A 13890-nucleotide genomic window follows, 5' to 3' on the forward strand; every position below is an offset into this window, starting at 1 on the left:
TCAAAGATAATTGGAAGGACGGCAGCGATGGCGGCGCTTGAATGATTCGTCGTTATTTGAAATTTAGTTCGTTCCACGTCTGTGGACGGCAGAGCTAGAACTTTTAAAATGAAATCTGCGTGCACTTCGTTTCTTTGTTCGTGCATTTTTCGTGTTCTTTTCTTATTATCCGTTACATCGTTGAAGTTGATTGAAAGCTATAATGGAGCAGTGACGCGTCAATACCTTTATTGCGCGATATCTTCGCATATGATGGTCCAAGCCCATCAAGAATTGAGATTACAAAGGAACTTGAAGAGGAAGAAGGAGAGATTATATTCGTTTTTTCTGCGTGTTATTGGTATCGTATGTCTTCTGTCTATTTTCGTAGGCGATCTATCCCCCCTCTTCGCCTCTCAAGTCTTTCTCCTTTTATTTCTGTTAAGTCTCTGGGTGTAGAAGAAAAGGGACCCTTTTCAATAGTCTTTTCATGTCTATAATTTTTTTTTCTTTTGAATGAAGGAAGGAAGATATGGATGCGTTAGTCGCAGCCGAGGAAATGGGAGGGAAAATGCGGGCACCCTCGTCAACTTTTTTTGGGTGGAAAACTAAACTGCGTGTGTGTTTGTGCGCGCGCACAGCCCTCGAAATAAGACATGAGGGTATCTACATTTTCTTTTCTGTTCTGTTCAGAGAGGGGGAAAAATTGAATTGAATAGGGAATGGCCTTTTGTCGGTCACTCGAAGGGAGGAAGAAAAAAAACCGCATCGCGCGCACAAACACTTGGAGCAGTTTAGAAAAGGGGGAAAATAAAGGGAAATATGATGTTGATGTCTGTTGAATTCGGCGTGGGAATACGAACAGGGAAATGGGAAATCAAAGAATATCGGCCGCATCAAAACAGATAAATTTCTCCCATTGTCACGCCATTTGATTTCCGATTGGGGTGTGTTTTTTTCCCCTAGAAACACAGGGAATGGAAATGGAGAAGTAAAGGAGCTATGCTGAAAAAGTTGTTGGTGAGGTGTTAAAACTCATCAGCCAGCGATTGTGTTTGCCGCCTCTGCTACATTTCGTTTTCCTATCCTTTTGCCGCCATTAAATGTTTAGCAATGTTTTTTAGCATGTCCCTTACTGGAAATCAATCTACCGTTGCTGTTCCTGAAAAAGTTTTTGTTTTTCCCGTCGACAGTAGTTGCGCTCTGCAACTTTAGCCGCAAAAGCCACTGGATGTTGCGTCGTCTCGGTACTTTGAATTTTTTTTATTCCTGTGGTCTTTCAACTTCGAGTCCAATCGAATCACGTTGAATATCTAGTGGGGAACAGGGTCTTCATTGGACAGTTGACACCGTGGAACAAGAAATTCAATCCAGCGATTCAATTGGGGTTCGATGGATTGGAATTCGATGCACGTCTGATGACAAAGACGTCGGATGATAACACCGTCATCTCCTTTTGCATTTCATCTTTCGTCTCTTTATGTGAAATCGACTCGATTAGAGCGTCGCATGGAAGCACACGCGAGAGTCAATAGACAACATTGTCCAGATTCTTTGAGGATCTGGTGACAGTCGACTGACATCTTCTTTTATCTCTTGAAACTTTTCATTTCAAACTTTTCATTTTGAAGACTTTTTTTATTTTATTTTTTTTTTTCTTTTTGCGGAAGAATTTTTGGAAGAATGCGCGATATTTTCACAACAGAGTTTGGTTTTTATTTCGTTTCTTCCGAACGAATGGATAAATGACAACATGTTTTGAAATGAGTAAAAAGATAATTCAACGTCAATTACTGACTGTTGTGTTATGCAGATTGAAGCCACTTTTCAGGGAACAACCTTAGATGTTTACATAAACAAAAAATGGGGAGACAGCCGGATGAAGATGTTCGTCAACTGAGTCATGTTGCTTTTCTTCTGCGTGTTGTGATATCTCGTCTCGTTCACCCTAAAAAAGAAAGGAAACTGAATGGCAGGCAGGAAGACGATCCACCAAGTTTTTCATTCACGTCAATCGAGGGGGGTGAGTAGAGTGAAACTTTGGGGCAAGAAACAACCCCCTACCCCCATAAGGCCCCGGAAATGTCAGTGCACGCAAGTCGGGAGACAAATTCAGCTTTCAGTAGAACAACTTGGACAGGGAAGTGCATCGACTCTCTTTCTATTCCTACGTAAAATCCCCCCGAAAAAAGCGCATCGATCTCTTTCTTTTCTCTGCTGGCCACCACCACCACAAACGAACTGCATAAATGAATAATAATTTGGGTTTCCTTCGTCTTTCTCCCCCTTCCATGCATGTGTGTGTACGGACAACGAGAGGAGACGGGCAGGGGGTCTCGTTGTGTCCATTACGTAGCTCCTTGTCTGTATAAACAACGTTTCTTATTCAAATCAAATATATCAGAATCAGACGAGGCAAATGGGAAGCAGGCGAAAGTAAAACAAGAAAAAAAAAAAACTTGACGTTCCATTCCGCTCTGTCACGACCTTAGTCTGATGTTCCCTGATAAACCAAAAAATAGAGGCATAGTTTGAGAAACCACATTTAAAGTTGCCGGTCTCGCCACATTTCTTAAAACCCCTGGCTCTTTTGTTTTGTTTTCTGTTTGACTCTATAAACGCTGTAATCCTAAATTCATCTTCCCTTTTTGTTGCCTTCTTTTTCGTGTTTCGTTTTCGAACAACAGACAGCCCTACACTGAGGTAGAATATCACATTGGAAGGTTCTATTTTTGGGTTGTCTTTCCTGCTAAGAGATATGTGAAGAGAGTGCGCTTTCTCTGCTGCTTCAGTTCTTAAGTGTTGCCATAGAACAAACGCTGAGATACGTCATCTGACACAAAACGAGGGACTAGTTGTTACACTTCAGTTCCATCGACCCGATCTTCTACAGTCACAGCCTTCTACCATTTTTCTTTTCGTTTCCTTTTGATAGTTGCACTGGCCATCTGCAAAATCTCAACAGAACAAAAAAACCAAACTTGTAAAAATCCCGACAGGATAAACGGCCCAACTGGTTGCGTACAAGCGTAATGTTAGTCAGATGTTCCCGACGTTCATTCAATGATGACCGCAAAACTCAAATGTTTTCATTTTTCTTTGAAATTTCATTTCTTTCGTGATTTTTCTAGCCTGTTGCTTTATTATCCGTACATACAAAAAATATAGCACTTCATACAATTTTTATTACCATATTTTAAAAAATTATTTAAAAGTAAGTTGTTTTTTTTTAATTTTTTTTTTTTTTTAAAAGATCCAGGCTTTCGGTAATCAAGCTGCTTCTGTCAATTTGGCTCTGTGCAAACAACGTCCGAATAGGTTTTATGGCTGTCGTCAAGTTTTCTACCAGATTTTGCCTTTTGTTTTGACACCGGCACGTACGAAAAATGCGAGAGATGTGAGAGTTTTACACACCTGTGCATCACATGGTTGTAGCGGTAGCTATTCAATTAACAAAGTAAATATTTGCCACTAATAAAGTTTGCTGTAACGCAGTAGAAAGTCTTGCGATATCGTTACGATCCATACTCAAGTCGTTAAGCTCTTGATTTATGGTAAAACAATTTCGTGAAAGAACCAGAACGACGAGTGAGAATGGATTAGCGGAGGAGGAAAGCTCTTCTTATCGCGTGTCATTTGATCATCACCTTTTCTGCAGATGATGACGTGACGACAATCAATCACCGTCTCGTGTTTGATGATGAGGGTGGGGAGTATTAATGACTTGTGCTTGCGGTTTTTTTCCATCACCATCCGCAGCTGCAACGGAATCGATTCCCGTCTCATTATCCAACTCTTTTGAATTTCTCCAGCAAATAATTATTGGTGGGCCTTTACTCTCGTACCCGTCTCATTCAGGTGGAGGATTAAAATACTATTATACTTCGTCTGTTGAAATTTTTCGTGTAACATGAAATGCGTAATCCGTTGGGTTTCTTCTTACAAGAAAAAGAAGCCGGGCAAATTGTAGTCTCCTCTTTGGTTCTCTCTCCAGCTGGTAGCCGAAATATTCAAAGATAATTTACACGGCGTGTGCTCCACTGTTGGAACTTTCTTCCCAAGAAAGGAAAAATACCCCCCAAAAAAGAAATAAGGAAAGAGGGACATATCTACGTCAGAAGCAATTGGTCTGGTATCCGTCAGCAGCACTTGTTATACGGCACCCGGCACCCCTCCCTACACGAATTTTCTTTTTTTGCGTTTCGTTCGTACCGCCGCCTATGCCACTCGACTGCAATGCGCAGTAAAAAATTATCTTTTCGTTTTTATTTTTTATGCCACTTTTTGTTTTTATTGAAGTAGCTTTACATTGACTCTGTCGACTGATAAGATTCTATGGCTCTAGCATAAAGGAGCAGTTAGAAGTCTCCTCCCCAAATAATAAAATTTCAAATGCAAAAAAATTTCATCTGACCTAAACAGAACCGGCTGAACAGCCATTTCTTGCCTGACGTTTCCCCCTTTTTTTCGGGTGCTCCTAAATGAGAAGAAAATTCCAACATCTGGGCACCACCATTGCGGAGTCACAGTAGCAACATAAAGATCAACATTAAGACGTGCGTAGGCGAACGCACAAGAAAACGAGTACGCACGCGAGTTTAGAGAAAAAGAGCAGATCGTATTCCCCAGTTTTACTTGCACACCGGCTCTTTACATGTCGTCTTCGGTGTTATAATTCCTGTAGGCGCATTTCATGGAACAAGGGCACAAGGAAAACGGAGAAACCGTACGAAGAAGATTTTTAAGTAGTTGAAAGATGGCACGGTGTCGTGGGTATCAGACTGTCTCATGTGTCACTTCTTTTCCTTTCGTGTCAATTTCTTTGGTTAAACATTTGAACCTGCGCTAGAACATGCAAGGTTTCAGTCTGCCGCGCTCCACTACGCAATGCTACTGTAGCGTATGTTCCAGACCATCAGCTGCTAGATGGGCCGAGTTTCAAACAAATCATTTCCAGTTGAGGTAACTTCACGTAGGGTATCACATCACCGGATATAAGTTGAATCTAGGTTGATGTTTTAGTGTCTCTTTTCCATACAGTCGTAATTTGCCTTACGCAATAAGAATTCGAAAAAAGAAAATTTGTTTTCGGGAAATGGAATTGTTGGGGACTTGTGCAATTCGACGGAAAACGATTGGAGCTGGGACGATATCATCTCGCTATGACATTTCGTGGGGTATACCATCTCCGGCCTCAGACTTCCGATTGGCAGTGGCTTCCGTTGAACGTATCCATCGATGGATATCTTTAAATGGAATAAGAATAAGGGAGAAAGGAGAGAGCGAGGGATGGTCAGCATGAGATTAGATATACTGCACATCCGTCTGTTCCACACAGTTGTTAGTTTATAGTTGCTCCATTTTCTGATGGTCGGAGCAATTCCCTGTGTTCAAACATCAGAAATGCTGTGTTTTTCATTTTTTTTTTTTTTTTTTGTTAGTTTTCACTTCCTTTTTTATTGAGAGTAACGGTGCAACACGGGGGAACTATTGCTTGCGGATTTTATATTCAATCACGTGCGCGTTCTCTTTTCCTATTGACCCAGGCAGAGAAAAATGACCGGAAACAGATGGAAGTGTGTGAATCTTTTTATAGCCGTGAATCCGTTTCCTATTTATTGAATTTTCATGCTGTCGAAATTTTTCGTCCAATTCAAAATAAATCACATCAGCGTGGTTGTCGTTTTTGAATCTGTTTTTGTTTGTCGCAATTTCAATTCTTGTTGTGCGTCGTGTTAATTATCGCAAACAAGCTAAAGAGCCGAAGTTTTACATTTTTGGGCGTGAGCACGACTATGTCACTTGAATAGTTGTTGTGTTTGTTTTTCTAGTATGCGTGTGGGATGTTTGTGAAACGTTTTGGTTACAACTTTGTAAATTGGCAAAGGAATGCGGATGGGCCTTATCCATCTGCGCGGACGCGGCGCTAATGACAGTAGCAAGCCCACACACAGCACAAATGAGGCTCACATTTGAAATTGCCCCAACAGCGAACCCCCATCTACTTAACTTGGGCGTCCCTCGCCTATTTCCGCTAATGAACAAGTTTCGAGTACAATAATAAAAAACAGAGCAATGCTTTTGCGGGGGAAGTTCTCGAAATCTCGTTTCGAAATTTGCCATTTCAGCGATAAGCTAGTGTTGGTTTTATCGAGCGCCATAGCAGACACCTATTCAAATTGAAATGAGTTGTTGATGCTCATCTAGAGTTATTGTTTAAAGTAGTACAATGCTGTGCTGATGATGAGAGAGCTATGCAACGTTAAGTTAATGTTAAGTTATGTTGATAAAAGAAGTAGAATCTTAGTGAGCGGTACTAAAGATCGATGCCTGCTCACCGCTCTACTTGAGAAAACACGTGAGGAAATAACAAAAACTTATTGGTATCGAAGAGGGTCACATACCTCGATAATTAGTATCCATGAACCTAGTGGCCATGGGGAAGGCTTACGAACAACCTACGAGCTACGATTACCTCTTCTCTACATAAGTTTGTGGGTCGATCTTTAACGTGTAGTGAACGGACTACAGATCGATGTGAAAGGTCTGTATACGTGTCGCACGTTTAGCGTGATTACTAATTTTATACTTGGCTGTCACGCCGCCATTGTCTAAGCTCTCCATATAGTTATGTCTTCTTTTGATTTATTTCATTTGTTTTTTTATTCTAATTGCGTTGTTCTGTATGCACTGTTCTGGGGTTAACACAGTAAGGAAAACAAAAACATTCCTCTTCTCTCCTTCTCTTCTCTTCTTCTCTCGCCTGCTTAAAGTGCTTAGCTACAGCAGCATATAGTATATTGGTATGGCGTATCGGTATAGTATGCGCATAGCATTTTGATTGCGTGGGTTCAAATCTCTCATTTTTATTTCTTTGCGGTCGCTTCAACCTATTCATTTTATATATTTAATTTATTTTTGGTACATTTTTTAAAAATATTATTTATTGTTTTATATTTAATCTCTGGCGTTTTCCGGGAAATTTTCACTCATTCAAGTGTTATAGATTTATGGTTGCGTGTCCTTTCCGTTTTTCGTACTCTGTGTCGCATATTAAGTGCGTGCGTCCTCTTTTTAAAACTCATACTTATTCGGCCGGATGCCGGAAGTTCCTGTCCTCATTAAGCTCGCACACAAATAATTCAAAAATTGTCACAGACCATCATAGAAAAAAAAATACAGGATGAGAGAATGAGTAAAAGTTTTGAAAAAAAAAAAAAACGTTGGTTAGTGAAGATCAAATTTCTTGCTCAATCGATTTGAATTTCAATGGCAACAACACTATCACATGTGGACATGCATGTGAATAAGTTAAACGAATTTTGTCGGCTTTTGTGTACTCAACGGCAGCCAGGCGTAGGGACGCTATGTTAAACGTGCCGAAGGGCTTTATGTCTCAATTTGATGATCCGATACATGTAGGAGGAATACGAGGATAATTGGTTTAATAGATAAGCTGACACAATTTTTTGTTAAGTAAGTCGCGTGTGTGTAGGGGGAGGCGAAATAAAGGAAGAGGGTAGCCAAAAATGGTAGAAGGGGGAGTCAAATGAGTAGAGGGAGGCTAGTAATAGTGCAGTGGATTAACATTCGAGTTATTATTGTGAATGTAGTGGAAAAAGGAATGGTAGAAACGTGGGAAAAAATGGTTGACCAACGCTCTCCCTTTATGTACTGTCGTCCTGTTTGTCGCTTCTCTAATTTGTTTTAATCCACAAACAATAACTAGACACTCATCGAACATTGTGCTGGGATAGAGAAACATAGCTAGAGGATCCACGGGCTGGATTTAGAAGTGCGCTGCGGGGTGGTACACACTACAGTGGACTGAACGGGGTTTATCGTGTGGACGAATCAATTATTCGAATCCCATAAACCCCACGACGCTATGGTGGGCTTGGTTCGTAAAAAGATGGGCTTTGTCCATTTATCAAGAGTTGTATGAGCGTAAATTACTGTAGGCATTGCGGCGGTAGCGCGAAAAACTTGCCATAATCATCCGCTTTTTCGTGAAGGATGTCCCGACTTTTTCTTTTTATCGCCATGGGAAAATTGACGTCGGTCGGTAATGCACAAAGCTCCGACTGATGTATAAAGAGCCAATTCATTTTCTACTTGCGCTTAACGTGTCTCGTCTTTTGTTTTTGATTGATCACTTCATCTAACTCTCCTTTGTTTATCGTAATGAATAGGACGTTCGTTTGTCGTTGTCAAAGGAAATGATGATGAAATGAAATTCAAAAAGGAAATCGCAATTTGTAATGTGCCACTTCATTTTCCCGCACTTTCTTTTCTCTTAAATTTTTAGGTCGTAATTTTTCCCCTCTTGATTTGGATGGCACTAAAATATTGTATATAGCATGTCCGGAAGGGTTATAAAAACCTGAAAGACTAAATTGCATAGACACGGCGTACTGTCTATGCGTCCAGCTTTCAGATCGGATCACGCTTAGAAACTTGGTATCAAATAAAAATTCATCACTTTGAGAACGAGATAGCTAAAGAAGATGTTGTCGATATCACGCTCTTCGTATACGACGTTCTTCATTTTCAAAATGAAAAAAAAAATTCAACCAAGATCCGAATCTTTTTCCTACCAGTTCATGTCGCTGTTGGATTCTTGTTCACAGCATTTTTTTAAAGCCATCCCTCCGTGCTGAATAGTTTCGTATCCTCCATGATGAACCGCAAGTAATCTCTTCGAAAGGCCTTTTTTTTTCTTTCAGTTCGTGCGGCTTTCATTTTGTAGTAGTTCGCCTATTGGCTTTGGAATCAAAAGTTTCGCTTCTCATCTGGTGGAACGGCAGTTACATAACACGCTGCAGAAAGGAGAAGCCTATCGACAACAGCTGAGAGAAAAAGGGAATTGAAGTGAAGGATTGTGAAAGGAAATGGTCCACTTGATTCTCTCTTAAACCAGTCGACGGTTTCTCTTGTTATGCGCAGGCCGCGCACAAGAATAGGAAAACCTTGCCAGGATTTTCAAGTGCAACTTATTGTCTTGTCTGTTCCAAAGAATTTCGTCACATCGGTCTTGGCATATGCTTAAGGAAGACGTCAGTACGCGGGCACCCAGTTTAGCAGATCCATTTCAATGGATGCTTACAGAAAGCCTCTTGAATAGTCAACGATCTCGGCCCTCGTTGACTGTGTACATAGTGAGAGCAGCAAAGAGCCCTCAGACAAGAAAAAGAGTTGAGATAAATAGAAAGGGATTGTCCTTTACTTTCAAAAAAGGACGGCTTCAACTGCCTCGCCCCCAAATGGATAAGATCGGAATTGAATCGCTTGCGAACTCGACCAGCTGCCATTACTTCTGCTCACTTGCTTCGTCTATTCGATCAACTTCATCTATTTATTAAACGTTTATGCGCATTAAATCTATTGTCACTAACATTAGAAATGCGCCTTTTACCTAAAAATCACACTGTGCGCGGAGTGTGGTGGGGAATGGAGGGAATGCGAAACGCGATACACGCGGGAACAGAAATTTGATTCGTTAACAAACATATCAATCCATTCGCTCTAAACATACAAAGCAAAAAAAAAAAAAAAAAAAAAAACTCAACAAATTTCTAACAAGATTCTCTGTGGTCTAAAGCCTTCGTAGTAACCTAATCCAGTGTGTACATTTTGCTACAAAAAATAACACATTCTCCTTTTTTGTAAACATTTCCAATGTCGAGTTCGTGCGCTACAAACAAACTCGCCTTTCAGATATTCTTTAACGATCGATTTAATCAAAGCTTTCGGCAGCTGGTAGACAAAAAAAAATCTTTGTTGATGATAGGCGATATCATATCGATCGAGAGGGGCAACGAATCCATTGCTGTGATCTCCATCGTGAATTTTTCAGTGTCACGCAATGATGATTCATTCCCCAAAGATTTTTCCCATCGATATATTCCTCGATATGTGGTGCACCACTCCTAAAGAGAAACAAAACAAAAAACACAAGAATTCAAAAGAACAGCAAAAGCTAGCGGCCATTACAAATGCAAATCGAAACGGCCATCATTCTGCACGCTATATTGCCATAATAATTTATTTGCAGCTTCCATCGAGTGCCTAGATTGCTTCATTGCCTTCGGGGAAAAAAAAGGCATTAGTCCAGCAGACGGAATAAACTTATTACACACATGTATTTCTGTAGCTGGAAGATAATGCTGTTGTTATGTAACGGGAGTCGGCAGACGCTATTATCCAGTTGGAGGGTTTGGTGGCGGGCAAAGGCGCAACAGGAGTTCCAAAACGACCTGGATAGGTGGCATCCTACCAAAGATTAACTCAACCCCATCTTCTTCATTCTTCTTTTTTTTTTCGGTGGGGAAACAGTCGATTTACGATCGCCTTTCATTCGCTTTCTTTTCTTTTGAATAATATCAAAAAGAACGTCGGAGACTCCCCTGCGTGATGTCAGAGGAAGAGTTCAAAGTGTGTAAGTCTTCTTCTTGCATACTTCTCTGCCGTCTTTTATCATTTTCAATTAGTGGCTCACAACAACAACAGCAGCACCAGACATTCCAGTGGTGAACTTTTCTGTTGTGATGAACGTTGTTATTCTTGTCTCTTTTTGTTTTTCTTCTTTCTAGTTTCGAGACTTTCCGATCCAATCTAACGTTCATGCAACATAAATCAGATCTGACTACACACTGCTGCTGTTCTTCTTCTTGCGTCTCTTTTGGGAGAATAGGCCAACCAGAGGCGATGTAGGTCTATGGGTAATTCTCGTCGTCGAGTTTCTTCTTGGTAATAATTCAAGTAACTATGGCAAAAAGAAGTTGGGCCGACTCTTTTGTTGTCGTGTTGTAATGTCTCGTAAATCACTGATGACGTTACCTATCATCACACAATGGCCTTTTATCTGTGCAGACGAAATTTGTTGTCGTCTTTCGTTCCCAGAAATTTTGGGATTGTCTTCAACTAACCCAGCTGTTACTCTCAAATCGAAAACTTTAAGAATAATTCCTTTGTTTTAAATGCTTTGATACTATTAAGTCTAAATGCGTTTAACAACAAAAGAATTGTTACCATAGGACGAGGAAAACTCAATATCCAAGAAAATCATCTCAACAAACATTTGACAAGACAGCATGGTGATCGCTCGTGTGGACCTGCGGTTTGGCCAACCATTTTTCAAGTGGATTTCATCAGCGTGTAATCACTAAATCGTTTAAGGTATTGGCCATGGGAAACAAGAAAAAGATCAATGATGTCAGACCAGAAACACAAACGGATTTTATATTTGTTTGTGCAACCGATCAGAACCTTTTTTTTTTTTTTCGTTTCCCTGTTTTTTTGTGGAAACGAGGGGAGCATGGTTTCCCCCTCAATTGTTAAGCTCCGCCTCTCGTGGCTGAATTTCTAACTATCACCAATAGAGGCGCTGCCTCTGCGGATGGAGGGAACATTTTGGGGGAAAGAAGAGCGCCATTATTTGACGCTGTTGGTTCAGTTGTCCCCTGACTAAGTTACTGTTCGGACGTTTGTGCTTCTCTTCTGTTCATTTCCCCTCCACAATCTCGATAATTGCTTGAAGCTGTATGTAACATTTGACTAATTAAAAACTAAAAACTGGAGATTGATTTTGTGCCCAAAATTTTTGGATTTTCAACTTTCCTTGGCTCAGAAAAGGTTTACTTTTTTGCAACCTTGCGTTTGGCCAATTACTTTTCGACAACGTGGTTTTGTTCAGTTTACGTTTTTCTGTTTTCGTGAACCCAGTTCTATCTTCCAGAAGGATTATTAAACTTTGAACTCTTTGGTGGATGTGCACTTGATTTTTGTGATCGAAAGTTTTCATCTTGTGGCCACAGGTTAGTGTCGATTGTTCTTTGGCGCCCTAATTTTGCTCTGGTCATTCTTCACCATTCCCCCGTTTGTTCTCCCCTTCCCTTTTTGTTTTATATTTAATGTGAAAATTATTCCAAACCCAAGTGGGGAAATATTTCAATTAGAATCAGACAGTTCAGAATAGAAAACTGAAAACATTTCCGAATCCACAATCAGGGTAAATGGCGTTTCTTTGACACGTTCGTTATTCCAGCATGTTCGTGCGTGTCGTGCTAAAAACCTCACGAGTGCCTCCCCTTTTTTTTTATGTTAAAACACTTTTTTTTTCCGGAAGCCCGTGTTCAAATAAATCCGACTTTCTCACCGAAAATAAAACGTTTTGAGTGACCGCAAAAATGGAACACAATTTCATTGTTTTCGATGTAAAATTAATTTCCTTAAATCCAATTCGACTTGTTAAGCAATGAACAGATAACGAGGCTTTCATCATTGTTTCTAATTGCGGCCGCTTGGATAGTTTTGAGTGTCGAAGAGAAGGGCCAGCTTTTGTTGTCGTCTGGAAATTCTCAAATGAAAATTGTTGTTATTCAGGGTATACCTTAAATGAAGAAGAGAAGGGTAGACCCAATTGGTTCCAGTCGTTTATTTGGAAAAAAAGGAAAGCGGCTGTGTGTGTGTGTGTGTATTTTTACACAGACATTTTGATACCCTCGTCATGCCGACGAACGTATGCCAAAGTGTAGTTTTCAGAAATTCCAGATTTTTTTTTTTCGTCTTAGGTTTTGTTGAATTTGCATGAGCCAGGTGTTTTTTGACAGCCCGTGATTTGAATATCGCGCCGGAAAATCCCGATTTGGATTGCAAGGCACGTGGATATAAGCGAGTCGATATTTCTTGATGTGATTATGATAATGGACAGGTTTTTTTTTTCTCATTCGTTCCGCCATGCCCGTCCGTCTTATTTAGTTCCTCTATTTTGGTAGGGGAAGAAGAACGGTGTTTGGCTTCGGGGCTTGAATATTGTGGGGCAAAACAAAGCCTACCTTTCTTCTCCATCTACCTTTTACGTCCTTCCCCAAATCTAAAATGTATTATGGATTGTCTCTCGTGTTATTCTTTTTCTTTTTCTTTTTTTTAGTCGGCCTGTGGTTTATAGACCCCATCTCGGGATGGTTTTGTGTGAGTCGGTGTTTTGAGTCAGAAAGAAAATGTTTAAAAAAGGGAGGGAGGAAAGAAACAAAACAAAAAAAAAAATAATAGTAACAACAAAGAAAACCTGAAGGAGAAATGACTGTTCATACGAGTTCGTGCAGCTTAACTGCTGCTCTTGTTGCTGCGCATCATTTGATGGAGCAAAAGGAAGGAGGGAACGCGTATAATAACTGTAGGCAGTGGTAGGCTCTTTTCTTTTGACGTCGTTAATATCCAACGTCGACATTGTCTCACGGCATCAAAAAAGCCAAAAAAAAACGTCGGTTTTCTAATTTTAACCAAAATAAAAGTGCTTTTGAAAACAACCGCGTATTAATGGCCGTTAAAAGTTCGCTCCGTGAACAGGTAATGCATGCAATCGTTGACTCAAGTGCAACTGACGACACCAGTGGCTCCTGCACCCGTCGCCACTGACTTTTCCCATTTTTAGGAGGGGCATCATCTTTCACTCAAAGAGACATGTTAAACATTGTTGGCCCCCCAAAACTAATAAAAAGAGAATTGAAGTCATACTTTTTTTTTCAAGTAGTCGGTGTAGTAAGTGTAGTAAAAAAAAAAAATAGGGTGGACATGGAAAAGGAAACTAAATAGACAGAACAAAAATGAACGTCATCAGCTCTTCAAATAGAAAGAAAAGGCCCTAATGGAAAGAGAGGAGGGACAACAATTACTCGTCTCGAGGAAGAAAAATTTGGTGGTTAGGGGTGGGGGGATATGTTTTAAGAGGGGGGACCCTAAAAGAAGAAGATGGAAGAATGATTTCAACGCCCGAACACGGTTAGTATTATAACCCTCGGCTTTTCTTTTTCCATCTATGCATCCAAAATAAGAAAAGAAAAAAAAAGGTCTTAAAAGAATATGTCTTTCTCTTCGTGGGCTTTTAGTTTTTACCTCCTCCTCTCCCCC

The 13890-nt window shown here is 40.3% G+C and overlaps 1 protein-coding gene across 3 annotated transcripts in view; it reads left to right on the forward strand.

Moving 5' to 3' along the window:
- Positions 1 to 13890, forward strand: part of LOC130702442 (netrin receptor UNC5C-like) — a 56171-nt gene that overhangs the window by 16390 nt on the left and 25891 nt on the right. Inside the window, exon 1 of one of the 3 annotated variants that reach the window (XM_057524135.2) lies at positions 11451 to 11795. The exons of the other annotated variants lie outside the window; for them this stretch is intronic. The gene's annotated coding sequence lies outside the window, so the exon portion shown is untranslated. Of the gene's footprint in view, positions 1 to 11450; positions 11796 to 13890 lie in introns of those variants that run through there. 3 annotated transcript variants of the gene reach the window in all.

Source organism: Daphnia carinata, chromosome 10 (genome assembly GCF_022539665.2).
Source record: "Daphnia carinata strain CSIRO-1 chromosome 10, CSIRO_AGI_Dcar_HiC_V3, whole genome shotgun sequence".
In the NCBI taxonomy this organism is placed as follows: Eukaryota; Metazoa; Arthropoda; class Branchiopoda; order Diplostraca; family Daphniidae; genus Daphnia; species Daphnia carinata.